General features: G+C 29.3%; 1 protein-coding gene and 1 long non-coding RNA gene across 3 annotated transcripts in view; one reads left to right on the top strand and one right to left on the bottom strand.

Annotated features, from left to right (window-relative positions):
• Positions 1–18,348, top strand: part of LOC142322001 (uncharacterized) — a 127,696-nt gene extending 109,348 nt beyond the window's left edge. Inside the window, exon 3 of the long non-coding RNA XR_012755756.1 lies at positions 18,253–18,348. This is a non-coding gene — a long non-coding RNA (uncharacterized LOC142322001). The remainder of the gene's footprint in view (positions 1–18,252) is intronic.
• The window catches only part of Mthfs (methenyltetrahydrofolate synthetase), a 281,274-nt gene that overhangs the window by 155,173 nt on the left and 100,057 nt on the right, over positions 1–26,044 (bottom strand). The gene's annotated exons all lie outside the window — the stretch shown is intronic.

The raw sequence follows: 26,044 nt of genomic DNA, 5'->3' as shown, positions 1-26,044 counted from the left end.
GGTAAATATACTTTAAATATATCTATTTATGTTTACTTGTTAAATTAGAAAAAAAAAGTTTTTTATTACACATTTTACGGTTTTATTGAACTATTTAGCAAGACTAATTAATCTTTTTTTTTTATATTTTCTCTCATTATTTTAGCGCTCGTTAACGTTAGAAGACGGCCTTCTGTTTTGTAACTTAGCAGACTTGATGATGAATGGGAATGGCCGTATTTCACTTTCAGGGTGAAGAAATTATCAACAAGAATTATGTTAAATATAATTTTTGTTCGTCTTTTTATTCATGAAATTTCTTATTCATTTATTTCGTTGATTCAAATTAATTTTCTGCTTTAACAAACCGAACCCATAAAAAATTCCCATTCTTTTTCTTATTAATTCTAGATTTTTGTGTACTCGTTCATTATTCAAATTTGTTTTCTATGTGATTGTACGCGTTTTTTTTGGGTTAAGTACTTCTTGATGTCTTAATCTAATAAAATTTAATGATTTCTAAAAATGCACGTCATAATTTACATATTTTAACGTAGAGGTTTACAAATAACAACATGCAGAATGAAATAATTCGTGTTCAGTTTTTTTTTGTATGTGAATATTAACTTAAATGTAATTTATTTAAGTTTATTTTCGTTTTGATTGAGTAGAATTAAATATAATAAAAAGATATATTTTACTTAAAAATATTAACTTTATTAATCTCTTGGGTTAACAATCAACTATACAAATTTATAATTTAAATACACTACGTTTCACTTAAATTCTCTAAGCTTCCTCAGGTGACAATATACATTTCACACACACATCATACAAAATTCTCTTACATACTGAGTATGTAAGAAAAATTTATATATATGTAAATTAAGCATAAAATGAGGAAATTTATGAAGAATTTGAGAAGAGAAAAGTTTACAGTGCAATCTAATTTCAAAATAAAATAAAAAGAGGATGGTAAGGCATAACATATCCAGATTTGTTAATTTAATTATGGGAATTGTATGAGGGGAAAAACTAAAATTGAAGACAAAATAATTCGAGATGTGGCATGTTGTAAATATTTTGAGTTTTGAAGTTTCATATAATAAAAGCATTGGTATTGTAAGGGCAAATTGGCTAAGTACATCCGGTGGAGTTAAAATACCAGCAATACCAAATTAGTGTAGAACAGAAAGGAATGACTAGTAGCATTAAATCAGTTAAATATATAATTACTTTTGTAAATTGCTTTTTAACAACAGAATTAAATTTTTTTTTTGATTACTTTTATTTATTTTTTACTCACTACTTTTTCTTTTTTATGAGCTCCGTTGAGTACTTTATCTCTCTCTCTCTCTCTCTCTCTCTCTCACACACACACACACACACACACACACACACACACACACATACACACACACACACTTTTATTATTATGTCTAAGATCTCGCAATATTTTCGATCAGTGGCTTCAATATGAGCCCGATTCATTTTACACTCATTCCATACTATGAATGATGTTTTTTGAATAATTTTTTCAAGGGTACATTTTTTTGAACAAAATCTCCGTTGCAAAATATATTCAATGGTAATTTGAAAGTCGAGTGAGCAGTCGTACTTCCACCTACAAGGTTCGCTCCATTACAAGCTGGTGCATCCAATAAAAATGGGGCTGTAACCCCTGCAGATCATACTTAAGCCGACAATAAATTCATTAAAAACAATTTACTAAATCACATAACTGTCCGAAGAAGTCGATGTTGACATAGACAGTGACCGATTAAATTAAATTGATCGACATTTAATTTAGTAAAATAAGTTCTAGGTTATTTATTTCAGATTTTTATAGTGAGATTGATGAGGGTTTGAACTGCGGCAAATAACCTGGGGATCATAAGAAAGTTACAGTTAAAATTTCATAATGATTAGTTCAGTAGTTTTCGTCGTTATCATGAACAAACGAAAAAGACGTTTCTTAATAACGATATATATATATATATTTTTTTTTTTATTTATTTATTTGTATGTATATAGGATATAAGTAGTAATCATAATTGTTATTCATATATTATTAATAATAAGTAAAAATATTATTATATTTTAATTTTCTTATGACTAATGAATTCGCTTGCATTAAAAGTAAGCATGACTACAAAAAAAAATACAGAACCATGTATTTGTTATTTTAAGTATGGTATACGTTTCTACTTTGCGTAATCCTATTCTATCCATTAAAGCGTTGTGGTTATTTCGTTTTTGCATCATTTAGCCAGACCGACAGGATTGTTAATTCAGAGGTTTATAATCCTCTTAACTCCTAATTAATACTTAATCAGGCTTGGTACAGTTGTATAATATAATCTTTGCTAGTATTAAAAACTCTTCTAAATACGGGACGAAAATTATATGTTTTCGTGTCTAATTTTTAATTGTAGTTGTTTTTTGTAAGACTGTATTATGTATGTGTAAGAAGTATTGTTTCAATATGTAGCGTGTATAGTAGTTAGAAGAAAGACAGCTATCAGCTAAAGCCCCCGAGTTCGCTACTCCTTGTTCTCTCAAAATTAAGAGTCCCTGAAGGGAACAGTGTATTTTACTAAAATAAAATAGAAACTGGCGCCTGAATAATGAACACGAATCTGCTTTTGTGTTAAATTTTACTGCATAAGTCTGGATAATGTTACTCTTATAAAATAATGTGTATATCTTTTTTAACTAATTCTGAGTGAATGTAACTGTTGTATATTTAATATATATAATATCCCGATTATAATTTGGATATAATCGGATAAAACTTTTCAGCCAAAACAGATTAACAAATATTTGGAAATTTTTATATTTTTAAATAATTGGATACTTGCCGCTTACCTATTTTATTTTATTTTTTTACAAAAAAACGAAAAAAGATTTCCCGTAAAATACATAAACTTGTGAAAAATGTTTATTCAGTAATAAATTAATTCAAACATTATTTAATATTATACTTATGTTGCTACTAAAAATTAAAATTTAAAGTTGAATTTCTGCAAAAAGTCAAAAGATTTGCGGTTGCTAGAAGGAAACCTCTGTCAGTAAAAATTATGTATAAAAAAAAAATCTTTTAATTACTACAACCAATTAGTTCTGTTTCATCAAATTCCTAATGTCATTAGACTAAAAGTAAAAACCAAAAAATAATTTTGATTTTTTATTAACGATTTTTTGATTTTTATAAATACAGTAAGTATCGCTTATAAAGTAACATCCGACATAATGACATTTGAGATATAGTGATCAAAAACTTGTCTCTCGGTTGGTTTAGTATGCTGTTAATACATAAATACAGTATGTATATTGCTTATAATTACATCGGTTGTAATGACATATCGCTTATTTTTTCTGCTGCAATGCAACATTTTATCGTTTATAATGACGGACAGAAGTGAATGATCAGTAACATAGTACAGTATATGTATATATATATATATATACTTCCTTCATTTTTCTTGTTTAGCCTCGGAATTACCGTTCAGATATTACTTCAGAGGATGAATGAGGATGATATGTATGAGTGTAGTCTTGCACAGTCTCAGTTCGACCATTCCCAAGATGTGTCGTTAATTGAAACCCAACCACCAAAGAACATGAAGACACGTTCAGCACTAGACCAACCCGGTGCGTTAGTATATCTATACTAGGCTCAGCCAATGTACGAGTATGTGATGTCACGAGTAGACTGCGTGTTACTACTCGGCCTGAAAACATCAACTCCGCGTATCAAATCGAAGTATTCGTTATTATCATATTGTACGCGTTAATAACTATCATATTTACATTTAACGATTATAAACAATACATAATTAATTCTTTTATAACCTTTATTTGTACTAAATTATTAATCTTTAATAATAAACGAAAGCTTACTTAAATTTTTTTCATGCATCTAATTTAAACTTCTAGCATCCATCCTCGCTAAACAAATCACTGTCACTGTCACTTTCATTATCAAGAGACTACACGTATAATATAAGATTTATTTCATACGAACCTTATAAGGGTCATTTCATCTATCAGTATTCCAGGTTTTCATACTCTTTTTCAATATTTCTTACTGTTTCACAATAGGGTTTTCAGTCGTCTTCATTCATGGAAATAATATTCTCCGTAGTTAATTTTTCAACATTTATGAAAGAAAATATTGTTTTATGACTCGCCATATGTCTTTTCACGGCTTATTATAAAACATCTCGATCGGATTTAAATCAAGATGGTACGGTGGGTGTCTAAGAACACGATGCCCATATTTTTTCAAAAGTTCATCCAAGTGATAATTTTGTACTTTATTTCTACGTAACTTTATGAATTCATATAACTGTGATTTCAAAATTTTTGAACTATACGGAATATGAGTGTTCTCCAGCCAATCGGTCATATCTTTTCTTCTGGAGTTAAAATTTGACGCTCATTATCACATTACAGGTATTGACCTCTATTGTGATAATGGGCGTTATTAACAAGTACTACCGACATTGGTGGAAGTTTTAGAATCAATTTTTCACGCGCCCATTTCATGAAATTTTCTGTATTCATGTTGTCGTGGTAGTCACCACTTTTCGAACTGGCTTTCCAAGTTAGTAATGCGTTCGGAATAAAGCCGATTTCTCGTTTAGGTTGAATTACTATTAAACGGTCACCTTTATTAATCGGCACATGAAGTCCTTCAACAATATCATCAGACCACGATTTTGTCGAACAGTGCGAACTTGAAACATTCTTTTCATCCAAATAAACAATTGTAGCATTGCTTCGTCTGTACTTAGCCATTGCCTGCAAATATTCAATTCTCTTCCAACTTTTAATTGATTTCTCAATTAAAAGCTTTCTGTTATTTTCAGTTTTACGCCATTTGAAACCTAACTCTTTCAAAATAACAGCTAAAGTTGATTCACTACCTTTAAAATCAAAATATGACTGAAGTGCTTGTCTTATTTTTTTAAAATAGGTAATTCATTCTACTTTGAATGAAATTCATTTACTGTTCTTTTAAGTACACCTAAATCGAAACTGTCCAGTCCACTGACAGGTTATGAACGTCGTTTATATTTTTTTTCGGCGTGCTGAAAGAACACGATTGGGATGTTGGTTGAAGAATCATTCTTTTTTTCTCTTCTGAGTTTTTGAACCTGTGTTCTTGATATCCCACAAGTAGCAGTTCTTTCTTCCATTTTTTTAATGCCAATTATATGTTTGTCGTCAATTAATTTACCTATTTTTAGAACTTCTTTTTTTTCATAAAATCATAAACATTATTGATAATTTCACGTGCTTGGTTCCTAAGTGTTTTTTTCTTAACAACGGATTTAAATTCTGCATTACAAACCGCACTAAAAACACACGAACAAAAATAATATATTACAAAAAATTTCGGAAAAACAATGAGTAATTTAAAAATAATATGACCGCACAAAAACGCTATCCGAATACCTTACTGAATACGATATAAATTGAACCAAAGTTTATTTCTTTATACGCACATTGTGTACTACGAATGATGGATCTAAATATAATCGTTTCGAAAAACATAATTTCTAACTGCATGTATAAATTTTTATAAGCTTGTACATAATATCAATCAGATCATTATTCATTGGTTAAGGAATTGTTATTGTTTACGAGACTGAGTCGCATTGTTGGGCCACCGTAATCCCTACAATAAAAGGTAACAACAATGCTACGGCAACCTGCTGTTTATTACCCTTATAGCTTATCGTTGACACTTGTTTGAAGGTATTTCCGGATTTCACCTTTTCTTGATTTATTTATTTGTTTTTCATACATCAATATTCTTCTTGTTTTCTTTTTTTTAATATAATTTTCAGAAATTCATATTCTGTATAAAATTTCCAAACACATATATAAAAAAATCATATGGTTGACAGTCAAAAAATTTTTAACTTTAATCGTTAATAACTAATTAACGCGATCCGATAAAATCTTTTTTCAAACGCGGTTTTTCTCTTCGCGATTTACTCTATACAACTGTTTTCTTCTCATTCTTAGGAGAAATTTTCTTTTTTTTTGTTCAACTCTGTTATTAGTATACTCTGGATTAATTAAAAATCATTAATCATTAATCTGTAATTTAGTAGTCTTATTAAATCGCCAGTTTATAGTGGCAACGAACCTAAAAGATTAAAATTAAAAGAAAAACTAATAATGTTGATGAAATTTCGTAATTCGATTTGGAAATACTTAAACTATGACTTCATGAAAAAAGGACGATTAGTGAAATTAAAATTTTTATATAATTATTATTAGATAGTCCGTAATATAGATGTGTAGTTATTGTTGATAATGTAGAAAAACGTACCTTCATTTAATTAAAAAATCTGATGTGGACACCGTATGACTTCCTTGTACGCCTATTAAATTACATATACACATTCTTTTTAAATGAAAAGTACATAAAATTTTATTTCATTAATAACTTCTGATATTTTTTCATAAGTTTTTTTTTGTTATTATTCAATAATTATTTACTGTAAAAATCTTTTTACAGTCGGAGGTTAATAAACCAATATATTTAAATAAAAAAAGGAGATGAAGTCACATTCGAACCGTTTTGCCATCCCCTTCTAAAATCAAAATATTTTATAATTAAAATTTTATTTGGCTATAACTGGAACCAATGAAAGTAAGTTCCACTTATGATATATCGTTGAAAAGCTCTCATTGAGGGCTTAATACTGCAGTGAAGAGAAAGTCCAAAATCCAGTTTTTTCGATTATGGGCTTACCATAATGCAACCATAAGGGAAGGTAGATGTTACAACAGTCCTAAATCCAAAATTTCAACATACTACGGCTAATCGTTTTTGATTTTTGCGAGATACGTACATTCAGACGTTATGCCACGCCGAAACTAATCAAAATGGATTCAGGGATGGTCAAAATGGATATTTCCGTTGAAATCTGAAAACCGAAATTTTTCGCGGCCACAATACTTCCTTTACTTCGTATAAGGAAGTAAAAACACTTAATAAAATCAAAAAGATTACAAAGATAACTTTAATAAGGATAGAAATATATCATTAATTAATGTTCTTATTATATATAATATCATGTGATATATGTTGTTTTTATAAGGCAATTTTTTTTTTAATGAAGGTTTTTTATGAACAAGATTTATGTTCTTCCTCTGAAAGTTTCGGATATTTAATAAATTTACCGTAGTTTACTTTGTTGTTTCAAATGTTGTTTTTGTTGTAAGTTCTAGTTGAAGTTAAATTGGATTATTAAATCATATGAATAGAACAGTAATTACTTGGTGAATGGACGAAATGAAACGTAATTAGTGTTTCAGCGTAGTTGTAAGTGGATTAATAGATTGTTACGTGTGTTTTAATTGAATTTTATAATTTGTCAGCTTTTAATTTCACAATTTTACATTTAATTTTAAACTTTTTTTTTTATTTTCATTATTATTCTCTTCAAAAATATAACCTCTTCATCAGCAAAAAAGTTTTAAAAACCCACTTACTAGATTTTTTTGTTTTTATTCTATAAATAAATTAAAATATCGTTGATTATGATTAGATTTGTTGCAATATATTTTTATTATTCATTTAAAATATCTTTTAATAAATTAGATTTCATTTTAAAAAAGCTATTTAATTCTTTAATTAATAATTTTTTAACACTTCGTTATCCATATATTTCAGAATAAATGCTTATAGTTTTTAATATTCATCAAAAGACGGATTAAACTACATATTTTGCGGCCGTAATATAAAAGAATATTATTTATTAACCTCTATAGTGCATGTTGTGTAATGTGGGCGGCAATCATTTTAAATCGAAGTTGCATGACCGATTGCATTATTGATCGTAATAAATTTTTTTATTGTCTCCGTAATTTATAACCCGATGAATATTGTTTCAGTTATATCAAGATAATAGTAATTCTTTCGGTAGTTTCTAATGTTCTATATCGACAGTATTTCTGATAAATCTTGTTTTAATATAATCAAGCAAATCCATTAAAATACTGTATTTACCCGTACAATTTGCGCTATCGTTTAAATCTCGCGTTCTCTATTTAATAATGATAAACTAACAAAAATGTAAAAACTCTTAAATAATATCTTTCGAACAGATTTCGTTTTTATGTGAAAATTGTTACTGATATTAATTTAACAAAAATACATAATTAAAAAGATAATTTTATGTTTTAAATTTGACAGGTGAATTGTACACGGAAAAAAAACAAATATTAACTTAATATTTAAATTGCACCAAGTTTAAAATATTTAAATTTTAACAACAATAATTTAATGGTATTATATTCTATTTATGTGTGTTTAAAAAGTATTTTATTATTAATATTAGATATTAAGGCTAATATAGATTAGCCTTAAAAAAACGACTCCATTATTAAAAGAAAAGCTATTTGTAATATACGTTAAAGAGTGAAACTGTATTACATTGTTTGCGGTAAATTTTATTGAAAGTTCTTTTTTTAAATACACTGTAAATAACATGCAAAACAATATAGAAGGAATGTGTACTTTTTTTTACCTGCTTTTTAAAACATTTATAGGGTATTTATTATTTAACGAAACTGTTGCTGTATAACGTTTGGTGATAGTAACGTACTGAGTAATAATTCGTGATATTGTGGTTTATTTTAATGATTTTTGCTATTTAAAATTGTGATAAGTTCCTTTTGCACGACAAATATGTAAATGCTGTTCTCTTTATATATTTATCATTGTCACGCGAATATCATTTCTGAAAAAAAATCAATTGAATTAATAAAATTAAAAATCAACAAAAGGTATAGGAATTACATTTCATTATTGAAATTATAATTTTATCTCTAATTTTATTTATATCATAAATTTAGAGGTATATTTGCAACAGTAAATAATTACGTAATTTGAGTCAGCTTACTGTGGGTATATGATTTTCTGTTGGTGTAAGTTATCAGAAAGGCTGTTTTTATAAACCATAAATATCACTGTTTGTGAGTATTAAATCAGTCTCATTTAATCCATTCGGCGTGAGAAATATCCATTGACGTAACATGATGGATGCAACCGAAAAAAAATAAGCAATAATGTTTCTGAACTTCCCTAGGATTTCGCGTAGAATTTAATATTTTGTTATTTACTTATTTACTAATCCCTTTATTGAAGACCGGTTGGTTCTATGAGGCGTAGAAAAACTTTCCTGTTTGACATAAGTAGCGACTAAAAGCGTTGGACTTATTTTTACCATATAAATACAAAATTACAAAACATACAACCATAGCGCTGTAAACAAATCCACATACAACAAAGCATCATATTAATGTTTTTTTTTTTTTTTTTTTTTTTTTTTTTTTTTTTTTTAATTTACAAAGATTCACTCTGATTATATTTACGCAAATACTAGGCAAGAATGCTGTAGGATGTTAACCACGCTAAAAGTCTAGGACTCACTAGAAAATCCCTCACTAACCTAAAATCTGTTAAAAAGAATACGCAAAAACAAAAATAAAAAATAGGAGATATTGGATTGGAGTTATGTTAAAAAACTGGAGATGTCTTCACACAGTAATTTTTGTAACTAGAAATCTAAAAGGAATAAATAGAAAGGAAGAGTAATTATTGAAGGAGTTCATAGACTGTAAAACTGCAACATTTGGACATCCTGAGCTCCGTAGGGGAAGACACCCGCCTTGTGATAACTCGGTCGCCACGCTAACCCCCCCCCCCCCCCCAACGTTCAAGATCTGAAGGGATTTACCGGAGGTCTCGTCTTTAAAACCCCCTAAACTTGGTAACACAACACAGTAACCAATCTGACCATAACTTCAGTCTATCATAACATACAACCCTAACTATCAAATTAACCGAGTCGCGGAAGAGCGATTCGTGCGCCTTCCTCTAACACTGAAGATCTCACACAAAAACCCATCAATTAGAGTATGCAGTTAGATCATCCTTGTTTGATTTCTTAAACACCAAAAATACTATCCTCATACCAACAAAACAAGTGTTGACTTTTGGACAGTCCAAAACAAAAAAAAAAAGGAAATGAGAATAAAATTTTGAACAGTGGTGAAACTTTTTTAAAACAGATCTTCAGAAAAAGAAAGAGCATATTTTGGAATACGGTACGATATACGTGAGTAATTTAAAGAAAATAATCTAGAGGCTAATAATGATTGATGTATGCCGTTAATAGAAAGAGAAATAAGAAACAAAAATTGCTTTATTCAAGCCTTTAATGTGCCGATGCTTACTTGCGGTATAGAATCTTGGACTTTTATTGAAATACAGTTTAATGCGGATGAGATTCCTTAGAACGATAAAACAATAAATAAGAAGACAGAGTTTTAGCATTATTGTCACCCCACAAAATTTGAATACTTATTCTTTTTGGTAGGTGGTCGAGGGCAGCTAACTACGTTTATTTGGTTCCACATTCTTGAAAAGGAATTTAGACTTCCAAAAGAAGTGTGGGAAAGATCAATGAATGTTTTTTTAGACCTTATGGACCGAGATTGACTTGAAGAAAGGCTTTAAAGAGAGTTATACAAGAAAGACAGACGAGTGCGATTTACGATTATCACATAAATTCAACCCTGAATTTGGAACTTTTTTATTTTCAATTTGGAATTCTTTTTTATTATTGAATTTTTGAGTGGTAAGTACCAACAAAAGATACCGAGTTTTTTTTATGAATAGATTAAGATATCAATAATTTTGTGTAATTCTTTAATTAAAAAAAACTCCTGTCTAATCTAGTTTTTGGCTTTAATAAAGATTGAAAACGCATCATTTAAAGAAACTAATGAAAAACTGCACCATCTCATTGGAATTCACTTAAAAATTTAATATAATGTAACTTCCTATTAAAAGAAAAATCACGACAAATTTTATAATTATTGGTTAAATATTCTTGTGATGTTAATAATTAAAATCGACACAGATCAAAATCTTTATCTTAAATTCTTACATTTATAAATTAAACCCTGTAAATGTCGATAAAATAAATAATACCTGGGAGATCATTATATGACTTAGTAATACTAAAACTAAAAACCCAAAACTGTATATGTATTCATTTTTTACTTCCTTGTACGAAGTAAAGAAGTACTCTTATCGCGAAAAATTACGGGTTTCAGGTTTCAACGGAAATATCCATTTTGATCATCCCTCATTCCATTTTAACTAATTTCGGCGTGACGTCTTCTGTTTTGATTGCAATTGAATGAACCAAAAGTGTCCAAAAAAACTCAAAATCAAAAGAAATTTGGATTTTGGACTTTGTCTTAACTAATAATAAGCCCTCATTGACAGCTTTTCAACGATATAAGTGGTACTTATTTTTATTGGTTCCATTGTTATAGCCAAATAGAAGTTTAATTAATGAGATATTTGAATCATAGTTGAGGAAGGCACATAGGTTCAAATCAGACTACTTCTCCTTTTTTTAACTTTTTTTCTTAATATAAATATAATAATAATTAATTATTAACCTCTGATTGTTAAAAAGCGTTTTACAATAATTAATAATTCAATAATAACAATTAAAAAAAAATGTGAAAAAAATATCAGAAGTGATTAATGAAATAAAATTTTATGTACTTTTCACTTTAAAAAAATGTGTATATATAATTTAATAAGCGGGCAAGGAAGTAATGTAATCGCCACATCAGATTTTTTTTATATAAATAAACTTAGATGTAAAATAATGTTGTATTTATTTTAATAGAATTAAACTATGAAATTTCTTTGTAAACAAAATTCATCATTTAAATCGAGTAAAAATCCTTAATACATATCCTCTGTAATATTATTTATTTTTAAATAGATTTGCACTTATAGCCCGTTGTTTATATATATATATATTTTTTAATAAAACGTAATGAAAATAAAAAATAAACGTACACTTTGTGAAAAATTTTTTTATCAGTATTTTGTTTCTACTAACACACAGACAACTTTCAAAATAATTTTAACGAAAGTCGCTGATAAATCAGTGTGATAATACTAGCAATTGTTTACGAAGTAGTGACCTGGCCAGTGGGATGGGAAATTGTAGATTGTGATACTGCTGTTTCAGAGTTTATGTGGAAGAGATAAATGAGCCGAAACAACTTGGCTTTTCTGAACGGACGATGAGGGTAGATACCGACCACTTGAACTAAACACACAAGTATTGTGGTAGTCTACATTCGTTTTATTACACTAGACTGAGGCAGACCATTTCTCTTGTGGATGAAATTAATAGTTGCTTTTAAAATGATTTAATGAAACAAATTTTATAATGCAAACAAAATTTTTGCGTTGGATTTAATTTTTCGATTAATTAATGTATACAAATTAAGTATTTATAACTGATTATAATTATGTATATAACATTTATAGAATGTATTTACGAGGGATATCTCTTAAGCAAAGACCGCTGGGAAATTTCTCTCTTTAAATTTGGCGAACCTAGGTCGTTCATGGCCACGCTAGTAATATATACACTGCATTGTTATCTGTAAGTTGTCGCATTGTACTATCTTTGATTACCTGTAAGTTATTACGTTATAAAATGAATAGGAAAATCGATGTTGGCGCTGACTGTGAAATACATGGATTCATAAGTTTTTAAAACCATCAAAACTTTAAGCCGGCCAACTGCCTATGATAATGTAATGAATGAAAGAAATGTCTGAAAATGATGTGAAACGTTTAGAAAGAACAGAATTAATGTGCATAATGAAGAACGTTCGGGGAGGCCCTCGATAATCACCGAGTAGTTGCTGATACGCGTCAATAAAGAAATCAGAAAAGATCGTCGCTTAACGATTTCCGACATGGCATTCTTTTTCCTGGTGTTTCAAGAGCTCTAATCGATCGCATTTTTCATGACCATTTAGGCTTCAGAAAGGTTTGTGCACGTTGGGTGCCGCATGTCTAAACGGAACGTCAGAAAAAAATCCGAATGGGATCTGCTTTGGAATATTTGGTGCGTTTCACAGAAAAAGGTGATGAGTTGCTTAATTTAATTGTTACTGGCGATAAAACAAGGATTTTGTATTGTACACCAGATAGGAAACGGCAGTCAAGTGAATAATGGCGTCATCCTCAATCACCAACCAGACCCACAAAGGTCAAGCCACAGCCATTTGGACGCAAACTGATGGCCACATTCTTTTGGGTTAGGTTTGGTATACTGCTGATTAATTTCATGCCACGTGGAACGAGTATAAATGCAGTAGCCTACTGTGAAACTCTACATAAGTTACGGCACGCCATTCAAAATCTGCGACGTTGGCGGCTGACCGACAGCGTCGTCCTGCTGCACGACAATGTACGTCCACATATTGCGGATCCGACACGTGATTTACTGAGAACATTTGGATGGAAAATTTACGATCACCCACCATGGCCCGGACTTAGCTGTTTCTGATTACCATTTGTTTGGGAAATTGAAAGAAGTTTTGAGCGGTAAGCAATTCGCAGGAGACGATGAACTTAAATATGCTGCCAAACAGCGGCTAAACGGACTGGCGGCAGAAGAATACGACGAGGGTTTATTGAAGCCGTTGTACTCGTATAGCTACGATAAATGTCTTAGTTTATGAGGCGATTATATAGAGAAGTAGTATAATGTATGTAGTTTAAGAGAAATAAAACATATTTATGAAGTTTTCAGAATAAATGTTTTTACAATGAAACTGTCTTTACTTTAGAGATAACCTCTCGTATTATACTATTTTCATTTAAATCGCATATTTTTAATTTGCTGATATATGCTGAACAGCAAAGTAAAATGTCATATCTTTGTTTATAATTTATGTGCATTGTCATTTCCCCGTGATTCGCTGTCGAGATATAAAAGCTATTACGTTTTTGTTCTACGTTTTCGTATTTGTAACTATAATCTATGTTTAATGTTAACTTAATGTTTCTATCATATGTTTTTTATTCGTTATAAATTAAATCGCTACTATTTTACTTAACTAAACGCAAAGTACAAATTCGCAGTATTTAATTTAATTGATCAGTAAAATACTAGATACCCATAAAAAAAAAATCAAGGTAAACTAAATGCTCGGCAAACTCGTAAAATGCTCAGTAAAACAATAAATGTTCGGTAATTTTACTAAATACCGGTAAAAAATGTTAAACGCTAAGTAAAAATTCTAAACATTTATTAAAAAAAAGAAAGAAGAATAAATTCGGGAAAAGAAAAAAATTAAACTAGGTTAGTTTTTATACTTATTTTAAGTATAAACGAACTTTTAAGTATAACATTTTAAGAACTTTTAACTATAAAAAAAGAAGAAACTGAGAATTTAATACTCACATTAGGTCAGATTAACTTAGGTTGCATCGCATTATTGTTCTCGATATTTTACCCGATTGCATCTAAATAATTTCACTTACATTTCCTTAGTATCTGTATTCTTATAATGAAAGCTCCATATATTTTCTTTCTTCACAGCTTCTAGCCCTGGAGCTCTATCCGGAAAATCGTTTTTTTCATAATTTGTCTGTCTTCCACTGCCTTTTATTCCTAGTAATTTCTTAATTTCTCCTTTGTCACTTTTGCTTCCATCGCTCTCTTAATGAGTTATTTCGTCCACTATGGCTTTAAATTTTTAATTACTGTTACTGTTTAAAAAAGTTTTTTGAAGTTATGAAGCGTATCCACAAGATCGTGGATACCGGTATTCTTTGATGATTGGGTTTCAATTAACCACACATGTTAGTAATGGTCGATCTGTGACTGTACAAGACTACATTTTATTTATATTCATACATATCCTCATTTATCTTCTGAAATAATATCTTACGGTGATTCCGGAGACTAAACAGAAAAAAGAGAGAGAGGTGCTTATCAAAGCTTGGGTGCGTACAGCTTCGCGATCAGGTGTTGCCAGCAACTAGTTGAAGGAAAATTAATTTTTAACAAATGACATTTTATTGAAAAAATGTATTTCTTTTTTACTAAAAAATTACGTTGTTTTGCTTGGCCCATTCAGTTTAATACTATGCGCTTTTTACAATTTGAATATTTTGCTGTGCAAATTTAATAAAAAAAATACTTTACTACTTATAAATAAAATATTGAGAATTTAATTTGTTTTACTGAGCAATAAATTATTAAAATACTGAAAACTTAAATGATATCCTTTTTTATTGTGTCCACTGCGTATGTTACTGTAATGTTTGAAACATCTTTGTGTGTTATTTAATTAATTAATTTGGTAGTCGTAGCTTTTCTGGCTATTATGAGAGCCAATTTCTGTATCTTCTGTCATAATAATAATTTAAATTCCTTTATAGTTTATTTCCTAATTACATTTTCCGATATTAAATTTTGATTCCCGCACGCACATCCCCGGTCTTACTCTTGATTCCCGGTATGAAGTATTGAGGGTTAAGATACGGTGTACTTGTAAAAGTTTTTTCTTACCATTAGAGGAAAAACAAACATTTGGTAGTTTATTTTACATCTGAATAGAATCAAATTAGTTGGTGTAAAAGATTATAGAATTATAAAAGCGTAAGAAAAAAATATTTTGGTAAATTTTTCAACTAGTAACGATAAGTTTTAATTAAATTTCTAAAACGATTCTTCTGTCACTTTGTACGTATAAGTTAATTTAAAATAACACCGGTTGATACTGATTACTTAACCCTAATTAAAAATCTAGTAATGCCACGATCCAAACGAAATTTTCGGCTGTGTATATATATGATAGTAAATTTATCAAAACTTTTATTTTAATAATTATTTGTATCACATTACTGTATTAGAATGTCATGTTCTTTAACGAATTACAAAATTGCACGTTAATCAAAGAGTAAGTAAAATTTAAAAAAAATATATAAATTTTTTTAAATTATGTTGAAATCGAAATTTTGGAAAATGTTTTCTATTTTAACCGTATCCAAAGGCTAGAAATTTCTTAAGTGATACGACAGTCGCTAGTATTGGTTTTGGCTATAATCTACCCTACCAAAGGACATTTGTATATGAGTCCAGTGTGTGTGTGTCCGCCCCCCTTAGCATAGCACCGTTATGTTCCGATTAGTAGTGGAAAATCCCGATTCGTTAGTACATTTCTCGTGATGGTCAGGTTCAGGTGTATACTTGTTATATTATTATATCGATATATATATTTGAAATAAAATAGAAATGTAAATCTTCGTTTGTTCAAAATCATAAATCCCCGAAAGTTCTTCATTGATTGCTTTGAAATTTTGACACAATGTTGCATTTGAATACGCGCATGTTTTTATATACCTACTACTATTTATGCACCTGAGATGATAAACCTGTAACAGGTAAAAAATTCTTTTTTTTTTTAAAACAGCGCATTTTAAAACATGTTGAACGTTTAAGCAACACACGCTATACTAAATATTTTACGATTCCATTTCAATGTTTCCGATATGTGTGTCCGCTATAGACTAAAAAACTACTGAACCGTTTTTTGCGCGGGGGCAAAAGGAAGAAAGGCAAAAATCGAAAAAGGTAAAAGGGAAGATAGTAAAAAGAGAAGGGGAAAATGAAAAATGAAAAAAGGAAATGTAGAGGTGAAAAGAGAAAAAAAGAAAAGGAATAAGAGAAATAGAAATGGGGGAAGGAAATGTAAAATTGAATGAAAGGGGGGAAATTGGGGAAAGGGAAAGGTAAGTGCGGAAAGGGAAATTGAATATTGTAAAAATGAAAACGGAAAAAGGGAGAAAGGGTAAAAGGGAAAGGTTAAATTTTATGAAGTTCCATGTAAAATATTCCGTATATAATATATATACGGAATTGTTGTTACCTTTTATTGTAGGGATTACGGCGGCCCAAAAATGCTACGGCAAACCGCTGTTTGTTACCCTTATAGCTTATCGTTAACACTTGTTTGAAGGTATTTCCCGATTTCACCTTTTCTCGATTTATTTATTTATTTTTCAGACAGCAATATTCTTCTTGTTTTCTTTTTTTATATAATTTTCAGAAATTCATATTCTGTATAAAATTTCCAATACACACATATCAAAAAATCATATGGTTGACAGTCAAAAGATTTTTAACTTTAATCGTTAATAACTAATTAACGCGATCCGATAAAATCTTTTTTCAAACGGGGTTTCTCTCTTCGCGATTTACTCTATACAACTGTTTTCTTCTCATTCTTAGGAGATTTTTTTTTTGTTGTACTGTGATTATTATGACTCACTGTATTATTTATTTATTATTCATTATTACTTATTATTTTACTCACTTAAAGTATTACTGTTAGTTATTTCAAAACGTTGGTGAATAAACACTACAGTTTTAAGAGTAATGTTAGTTTTATTTCGGAGGTCTTATAGATGTTCATCATAAACGTGTTGAGAAGGATGCAAACATTTCATCACTTTCCGCATCATTTAGTGAGCTTGGCATGGGATTCTTGTTGGAAAGTAACTTGTCTCTTACATCGAATCATTCAATCTTTCGATTGTGGCACGTAACAGACTCATACTCAAACTAACGCGATGCCCTCATATTATTTCGTGAATTAGCATATTTGTCATTTGCCATCCACATGTACTTAAGTGATGCACGGTCTATCCACGGTTTTTTGTATTTAACCGTTAAATATTACAATTCGTTAAACTATAATCGACTGTAAATTAAAACTGTTTATATGAGTTAATATCTAACATTAGCGCACATTTGTGTCGTGCCTGTTTTATTGTAACATGTGGATAACTTTTTATTTATTAAAATTCGGAATCAGATCATTATACAGATTTAAGCACTTAGAGATGAATTGCAGTTTTTTCTGAAGAATTAGATAAATGAAGTAATGAGTTTAAATTTAAATTCTTTTAATGGTTAGAATCAATGTAAAGAAGGATAATTAAAATAAAAATTAAAACTGTAAAATTACTATATTTCAATCTTATACCAAGAATATCTGAAATATTCATTTCGTTCTTAGACTTGGCGCCAGTCTGTATGAAAAAGAAATGAATACAATAGCTTTAGATTGAAGGAAGTTGGAACCAAATACTTTCTACGGTGTTCGTAAGAATGTGTGTATTGAAATTGCCATTTTTAACATTATTTATTACGAATGTGTTTCGTAATAATACAATTTCACAAATACAATAATACAGCAATAAAATTTGCTGTAAATTTTAATGTACATACTATTTTCTTGTTCTGTCATACTTTATTTACAAATTATGAAAAAAAATTTGTTTGTGTAATTATTCGTAATATCAACATATTTAGGAGCATTTAATTCTTGTTTCAGCTGGTCTGGCAACAATGCAACTGTTTTGTTCAGTTGCTCTTTTAAACGTTGGATCCAGAGAGAATCATGAAGTCAAAATCTTCAGGCAATCCCAAGGTAAGTTTTCGATTGTATTTATCTGTGATTATTTTCTGTTTCATGTTAATCAAAATTCTTCTGTTTTGAAATATTTTTTGATTTTAGTTTACTTTAAATTATCATTTTATATTTTACCTGAACTATTGGTTTTGTCAAAGTAATATTTTTGAAGTTTTCTTAAGAGAATCTGAACTTCCTGAAACGTTTTTTTTAATTTTCACCCTAAATTTATGAATGAAATGCTATTGTGATGATAAACTTTACAAATATTACCTTGGTAAATTGTTAGATTGTAGAAGTTTTAGTTATATAAAGCTAATATATAATAGAATCAATGTAAGTATATTATATAATATATAATAGCTATATAAAATGTATTTATAGTCGTATGTTAAAATTGTCTTTTATTCTCTAATATATTGGCGCTATTACTGTCGGAAAGTAAATAATCGATATTTAAAGAAATTTTTCTCACCAGTTCTCTTAGCTACTATTTTCTAATATTCTTTATAGGTGTATTAAGTTACAATCCTTTAACTTTTCAAATATTTTATGTATGCTGTTTGATTATTTATTTATTTTTATTTTTTTGATGATTAATGTACCACATAAGCTTAAAGCTTGTGCATGGGATTATGAGATGGAAGTTTTGTAGTAGCGTATGAAAAATTCCATGCACTACCGGGATTCGAACTTGGGACCTCGGGATAAAAAGCAGTGACGCTACCATTCCGCCGCGGAGTGGTGTTTAATATTAAAATCTCCCTATTTTCATATTCTCCAGTTAAATTTAATGAAGCATCATGATAATTATATTTAATTATCTTAAATCTTATTTTAAGTTTTAGAAAGGAATGTAAAAAGGAATTGGCAGTTAATTATTCACGAGCTTCAAAGACAGCAAGTAGAAAATTTAATTTTTGTCATCTCATCTGTATAGTAGAATAGCGTGGTTTTCGTATTTTGATGTATTTAGAGGTTTAAATTTTAGTTATTTTGTCCCTCTTAGTATTATAAATGAGTAAATGTCTAAATAAGCGTGAGTTCCAGTCTTATGCTTGCCTGATTAGTAGTACATATTTGATATTTGACATTATTTTTTAAACTTGTTCTATTGAACGGTTACGTGTTTTAAGCAAAACACGGCTGTTCAGTGTATTACTTGTAACTTTTTCTTAGTTAAATATATATATATTAGCCGGCTTGTCTAGCGGGATCCTGGAACCTCGAGGTCCAGGTCTAGGGGAACCCCGGAGCCACCTCAGGGTCTCCTTGGAGCCTTCCGGGGCCACGGGGCCTACCCCCAGGGCCGCAGAGCTCGCTTCGGTTGCCATTCCCAGACGGCTCCGTCCCCTGAACCCTCACACTATTCATTATTCTCTTGATTGTGATAGTAATAATGATAAATAACAATTAAAGTATTCAGGCTTTATAGAAACCTGAAAAAGAAACTAAATTACAAAAGACAGAATAATAATAACTATGTTAACTAAAGTACCTTTGATGACGAAAAATTCATAGCTTATTTCTTTGTCATGGTGGCAGAAATATAATGACGAAGTAAAAATATTAATCTCTTTCTTTTCTTAATGAATATCTTTAATTCACAACTTCACTCTCCCTGGTGGTGAACAAATAATGAATATTTTTTTATTGTCTCTTTATTCAAGATAGCTAGGCCCTCGATCGATGGCTTACTACCTTTCTTGGGATAACACGAGTGTATCCTATAAATTTCGGTTGGTTTGTTCTCGCGTGATGCGAGAACAAACAAACAGACAAACTTTATATATTTACATATATCTATTGAAAAATATCTTGGGAGCGGCTCGGCATAAGAAAGGAAAATGACAGTTTAGCTACTTGCCACCTAGGGTCCCGAATGAGAAGTGCAGCACTGTAACGGATTATTTATTATTTAAACGTTTTAATTAATAATTTTTCATCTTAATGTAGCCTATGACACTCCGGATTACATGATGAAGCTACTGTTAAAATCTGGTAGCGATTAGTTGGGTTTATATTTAAATATGAATCAAAATTTTCAGTGGAATTTAAATTTAGCTTACAGGTTTTAGAATGTCTGTTTTTTCTTTTAATGTTTTAAATGTATTTGTTTATCTACCTGTTGATTTGAATTGTTTTATTCAATTTAAAGTTTGTAATGGTAATAATGATAACAATAATACGTAAAACTCATATTGTGAAATTGATTGATAACGGATGGGGCTATTGATTCAGTAATAATTATTTACTATTACAGTAATTATAATAACTATAATATTAGTATTTACAATTAAAATAGTATTTATTGTTTAATTATTTACTATTTATTATTTTACATTAATAATTATTTAGCGCTTATCACATTGCTGCAATTTACTGTAGATTACGAAAATTTCATTAATTCAGAATCCCGTTCACAATTTTCAATTTGCCTAAAATGAGAATATTAAAAACTGGTTATTGGGAACAGCATGCGATGGTTAATATATAACGTTTTCGGATTACAATGATGATTCAGATGTGCTTCAGAACCATTTTATCTACTAAATAAAATCAGAAAGTAAATTATGGTTACGATATTGGTGAATTTTTCCTCATTTGGACAAACTTAAAATAATCCCAACAATAAAAACTTCAGATCATTTTATAAGCTTTTTTATAGTAAAAGTATTCCATTGTTAAAACCAGGAATTGTATTATATGTTTAACGTTTTAATGATTTCTGATACCGATTGATGAAGATTACTTTCCTTTTTTTTATTAGGACGTTATCATGATTAGAATATGTTTAAAATTAATATTTTAATCTCTGGGTAATAGCTAATTTGATAGGTATTTTTTCTTTTTATTTGGTTGTTACAGTTACAAAAATACAATAAAAATAACTGAGATTTGGTTACCAGTGTATTATTGGTAATATGTGAGTTAGTGATAAGTGAATGTTAACTGCTAGCCAATCAACACTGATTGTTTGATAAACATTCCCACAGCACTAAGATTTTGCATTATAATAAGAGGATTTGCCTGCTTTCTTTGATAAATCAGCATAGAGGGTTCGTTTCATCAGTCATGTCCTTGTTATCACTAATTGATCGTAAGCATAATATTTTTATTCATTAATTAAAGCTTTATATCTTGTTATGGAATGCTTATAAAACTGTAAAAGAAGTTATTTTAAAATTTATTAATAAAAAAGCAATAAAAATAAGGTGCAGTATTAGTTTCTCTTGTTTAACTAAAATGGCTTACGAACAACATTTGTAATGATAAACGGGAAACCGTGGGATTAATGATGTATACATAACTCAAAATTTATTGTTGTAAAAAAAATAATAACGACGTTACTGTTTGTTTCGTGCAGCGATCCGTCTGCCTGCTGTGTTCTGAGATACGTGGACCAGCAACCAAGCTTCTGCTTCTATCAGGACGTTCTTTAATATTCTCAGCTGTAATAAACCGTGATTTAGGCCTATTTTATTACACTGACTATTCGTTATTATTCACTTTAAAATTAAATGGGTTGTATTGTAGAATAGTTTTTATAATTATTTTCTTTAGATAAAATGAATGCAGTAAGGAAAAGTTTTTTCATTTTTATAACGATAGGGGAGGATAAATGGAATTTATGTAATTAGTGTGGCTCTAGAGCAATATTTTTGCGAGATTTTAAAACATTTTACCATTATTTGAAGTCATTATTACTAAATTTAATAAATGTATATAATTTTAAAATTCTAATTAATAATTTAATGTACATTGTTGACAAATTTTTACTTTTCCGCTTATAGCTATAGCTATAGAAGGGAAAGAATTTTAATCAGTCCAATTTGGGTATATGCGATTTTCATCGGATCTTTACGTTTTGCGACGTAAGGAATCCAAAAAAACAAAAACCGGATGGAAATGTTCGCATGTACGTGTGTGTGTTCGGTGTTGCACACCTTCAGAACTACTCGACCAATTTTGATCAAATTTCGTCAGATTACTTCTATATATGGGGCATTGATGCCATTAAATTTTCAATTCAAAAGGTGAAGGGGGTGTGACTGTAGAGCAAGGTCACTCTCTGTCTCTTGAGATTTTGCCTAATTAAGGTTTCATTTTTCTTAGGCACATTTGTTAACGATTAAAAAATAATATTTAAGAAAAATGTTTTTGCAAAATCGCATTCTATCCCAAAAATGGTCTAAATAAACTAATAAACTAAGTGCATGTAGTTAGTCATTAGTGCCCCCTCTCACCACAAGGAGCGCTAGTGTGACACTGACGTACAGCTGCTGTAGTTATGTTTTTCTTTTCTTTTACTGTTTAGTTTAATTCAGATCCATGTAACAGTAACTGCCTTTACTGGGATTTCAACCTTAGAACTTTCGACTTCAAAATCAGCTGATTTGCGATGACGAGTTCACCATTAGACCAATCCGGTGGGTTTGCTGTATTCGTCTTCTATGTTGTAAGGTCACAGGTGACCGGTAAAGGTCCTGGGTTTTCATCCTGAGGTCCCGGGTTCGAATTCCGGTCAGGCATGACATTTTCACACACGCTACATATCATTCATCTCATCCTCTGAAGTAATACCTAACGATGGATCAGGAGATTAAAAAAAAAGTGAGCGATAGAATTAAATAAAAAAAATAATATTTAAAGTTAAAAAAAGTATTTAAAATGGCCGCTAGTACCGCCACACCCGAGCGTATGAAATACGCTATGCGCGCGCGTGCGCTTTAGTTAGAATCATTAAATTAAATAAACAAAAAATATATTTAAATAAAATGATAAATATTTTTAATTAAGTTGTGTGTATAAGCCGTGCATCAGAATAAAGCCGCGTGACGGGAAAATCCTACAACTGTGTTGTCAGCTTTTTTTTATTATAATAGTAGTATTCTTTTATTATACTAATTTAATATTATATTAGAAACTAAAATTACTTGTTTGCTTTTGTATTCGATTAATTAAATTAAAGATGATTCTTCACTTTATATTTTACAGACAGCCTTTTTATTTTTATTAATTATCTATATATAAGTTAAATAATGTATTTATTAGTTGAAATAATTTGTTTTTTTTTTTATTTTTTTTCATTTACTAGTACTATAAACTTTACTGTAGTTCATACTTAATTAAAGTGCTCTTATTTTGTCATTAGGTGTAATTGAATGACAAGTTCGATGTGGCTCATAAATACAGTCTTTTCAGTTATTATTAATATCTCAAGCGAAAACGATTAATTTAAAAACAAATGTAGCGAAATATTCTCATTTTAATTTATTTTATTGTTAAACATTTTATTTTCAGTTTAAAACTACTTTATTTGGAAAGCGTGCAATATATTATCAATACGTTTTACCTTTTTATTTTAAATTGAATTGAATTATTTTTATTTTTATTAGCGTTCGTAAATTTAAAATTCGTTTAATATTAATTAAATTATGAATTTGTTCTTGTAAAGGATTTTCTCATGATCACGTATGATATTTCAGTTCGTTTACAAATTAGTTGGTTATTCATGGTTAATGAGGTTAGAATCGATTCACCTCAGAGAGACAGGTGATGTCTACCTCAATTTAAACCATTTACCACCTTGGTTGAGATATAGAGGACTTTGTGAAATGAAATTCTATGTATTTACTCATCGTATTTGAAAATATACTATTTTTTACATTTTGATTATCATCTTAAAAATAATTTTCTTTGTAATAATTATACTGATATTTGAAATTATTTATCTGTTATCTTAGATTAGATATTATAACCGTTCTATGATAAAATCCCAGGCGTATTACTGTTTTACTTTCATCATTTAGGATCCTAATATATGATATTCCTGAATTCGGACAAGACTAACTACTAAACTATATATTGAGATTGCGACCTGTTTATAAGCTTATTTACCTTTTTTGCGTATTATTCAGTTATTTATGCTTTTGTCCTTACATCTTTCGTATTTTTAAATTAAACAATTTTTTTTTTGTACAATCTGTTAGTAAAAAACATAACTTTTCTTCATATTTCTTAAGAGATTGAAATCTAAATCATACCTACTAAAGGTTATTTGTATGTGTGTCCGTTCCCCTCAGCTTACTGGCACCGGAATATACCGATTACTAGCGGAAAATCCCGATTCGTTAGTACATGTCTTGTGATGGTCAGGTGAATACTTGTTAAATATAAATAATAAATAAGACCGGTCAAGCATGGTCAAAGTCCCGTGTGTTTTCGAGTGAAAATAAATCGATTAACGATGTGGGTTACTTGGTCGATTCCTTTTTTCCAATAGGGATCCCATTTTAATACGTGATTTGTTGTTTTTATCCTACAACGTATTCTACAGGATGAATTCGGTAAGATACGAAACACTATTAAGAATACTATATAAAAATAAACTGTGATACATTTTGTTCATCGCATCTCTTTCGTTTATATAGTATATAAATGGTTTGCAAAAAACATTAGCTCAACATAAATATATTTAGGCATAGAGTTGTATGTAGAAATTAATGTCATACCCGTATTTTGAAATGTAAAAGAAACTTCATGTAGTAGGGAAATGATCGAACGAAAATTTAAGATTGACAGAGTGTTGATCTCATATTTTTCATAGAGTTGAAGATAGATTTGTCCATAGAGTTCTACGTAGATAAAGTAATACTTGCTCCTAAAAATAATCTCTTTTGTAAAAAATAGAATGATCACTAATGTACTAGTATATATAAAATAGCAGTTGATTTCTTTGAAATGCAAGATTAAGGACTCCATAGGTATACCAAAAATAATTCAGCAAAGATATTTCATTTATTACAAGGGTGGTTTTATGTTTTTCTTCTATATTTTCGATTATCCAGTTATCCGGAGATTATATTATTCCGAAATTCAATTATATCTACGAGACCGTATAACCAATTTTAAAAATTCAAATATGCTTATATCTCGGGAACGGTACGACCAATTAAAAAAAATTAAACAGCGATTTGATACCAGTACAAGGACTAACGTTAAAATTATGAAATAGAAATAAGAAATCGAAATGAATAATTAAAGTACCGGAAAAACAAATAGTAAAAATATTTTACTTACAGTAATCTTTCGTAATACGCAGTTTATGTGGGGCACGCAAAAATGCATCTTATCTTGAAAGAATTTTCAAGACTGTAAAAAAACGCACATTTGGCTGTAACTCATGGGTTGTGTGGAAAACAGTTACAATTATTTTGTAAAATCTTAGTGAATTTTATAACTAAAGTTAAAGTTATGTATTTTTACATGATTACTATAGACAAATCAGTTTTCACAAACTGAATCTTCTTTTACACCCCAAAGTGTAAAGCGAAGCGATTCCTGGCTGAGCAGCTAGTGTAGATATAAAAGAATATGTCCTAAGTGATTCATAATCAACGCCCACCAAAAATTATTGGAGATAATTTGATAAATATTTGTAAACATTGTTTCTACGGTGTAAGTGCACACTAAGAATGGATTCTATGAAATTTCTAGGTTAAAGGAGTAAAATGGTATAACAATGAGATTTACTATTTTTTTTTAATTTCTCGGTAATAAAGTTATCAACCTAAATTTTTGTGTGTACAATCTTCATGTGAATTGTAAAAACTGTTTTTTTTTTTTTTAATTCTGAGTTTAAAAGGGTAAAATGGAATTTTTTTTCAGTCCGACTATATTTTTAGGTTCTCTGTAACAAATGAAGATGTTA

Source organism: Lycorma delicatula, chromosome 3 (assembly GCF_047948215.1).
Source record: "Lycorma delicatula isolate Av1 chromosome 3, ASM4794821v1, whole genome shotgun sequence".
Classification (NCBI taxonomy): Eukaryota; Metazoa; Arthropoda; class Insecta; order Hemiptera; family Fulgoridae; genus Lycorma; species Lycorma delicatula.
The sequence above is the reverse complement of the archived record's forward strand: the minus strand, read 5'-3'. Positions and strand labels throughout refer to the sequence as shown.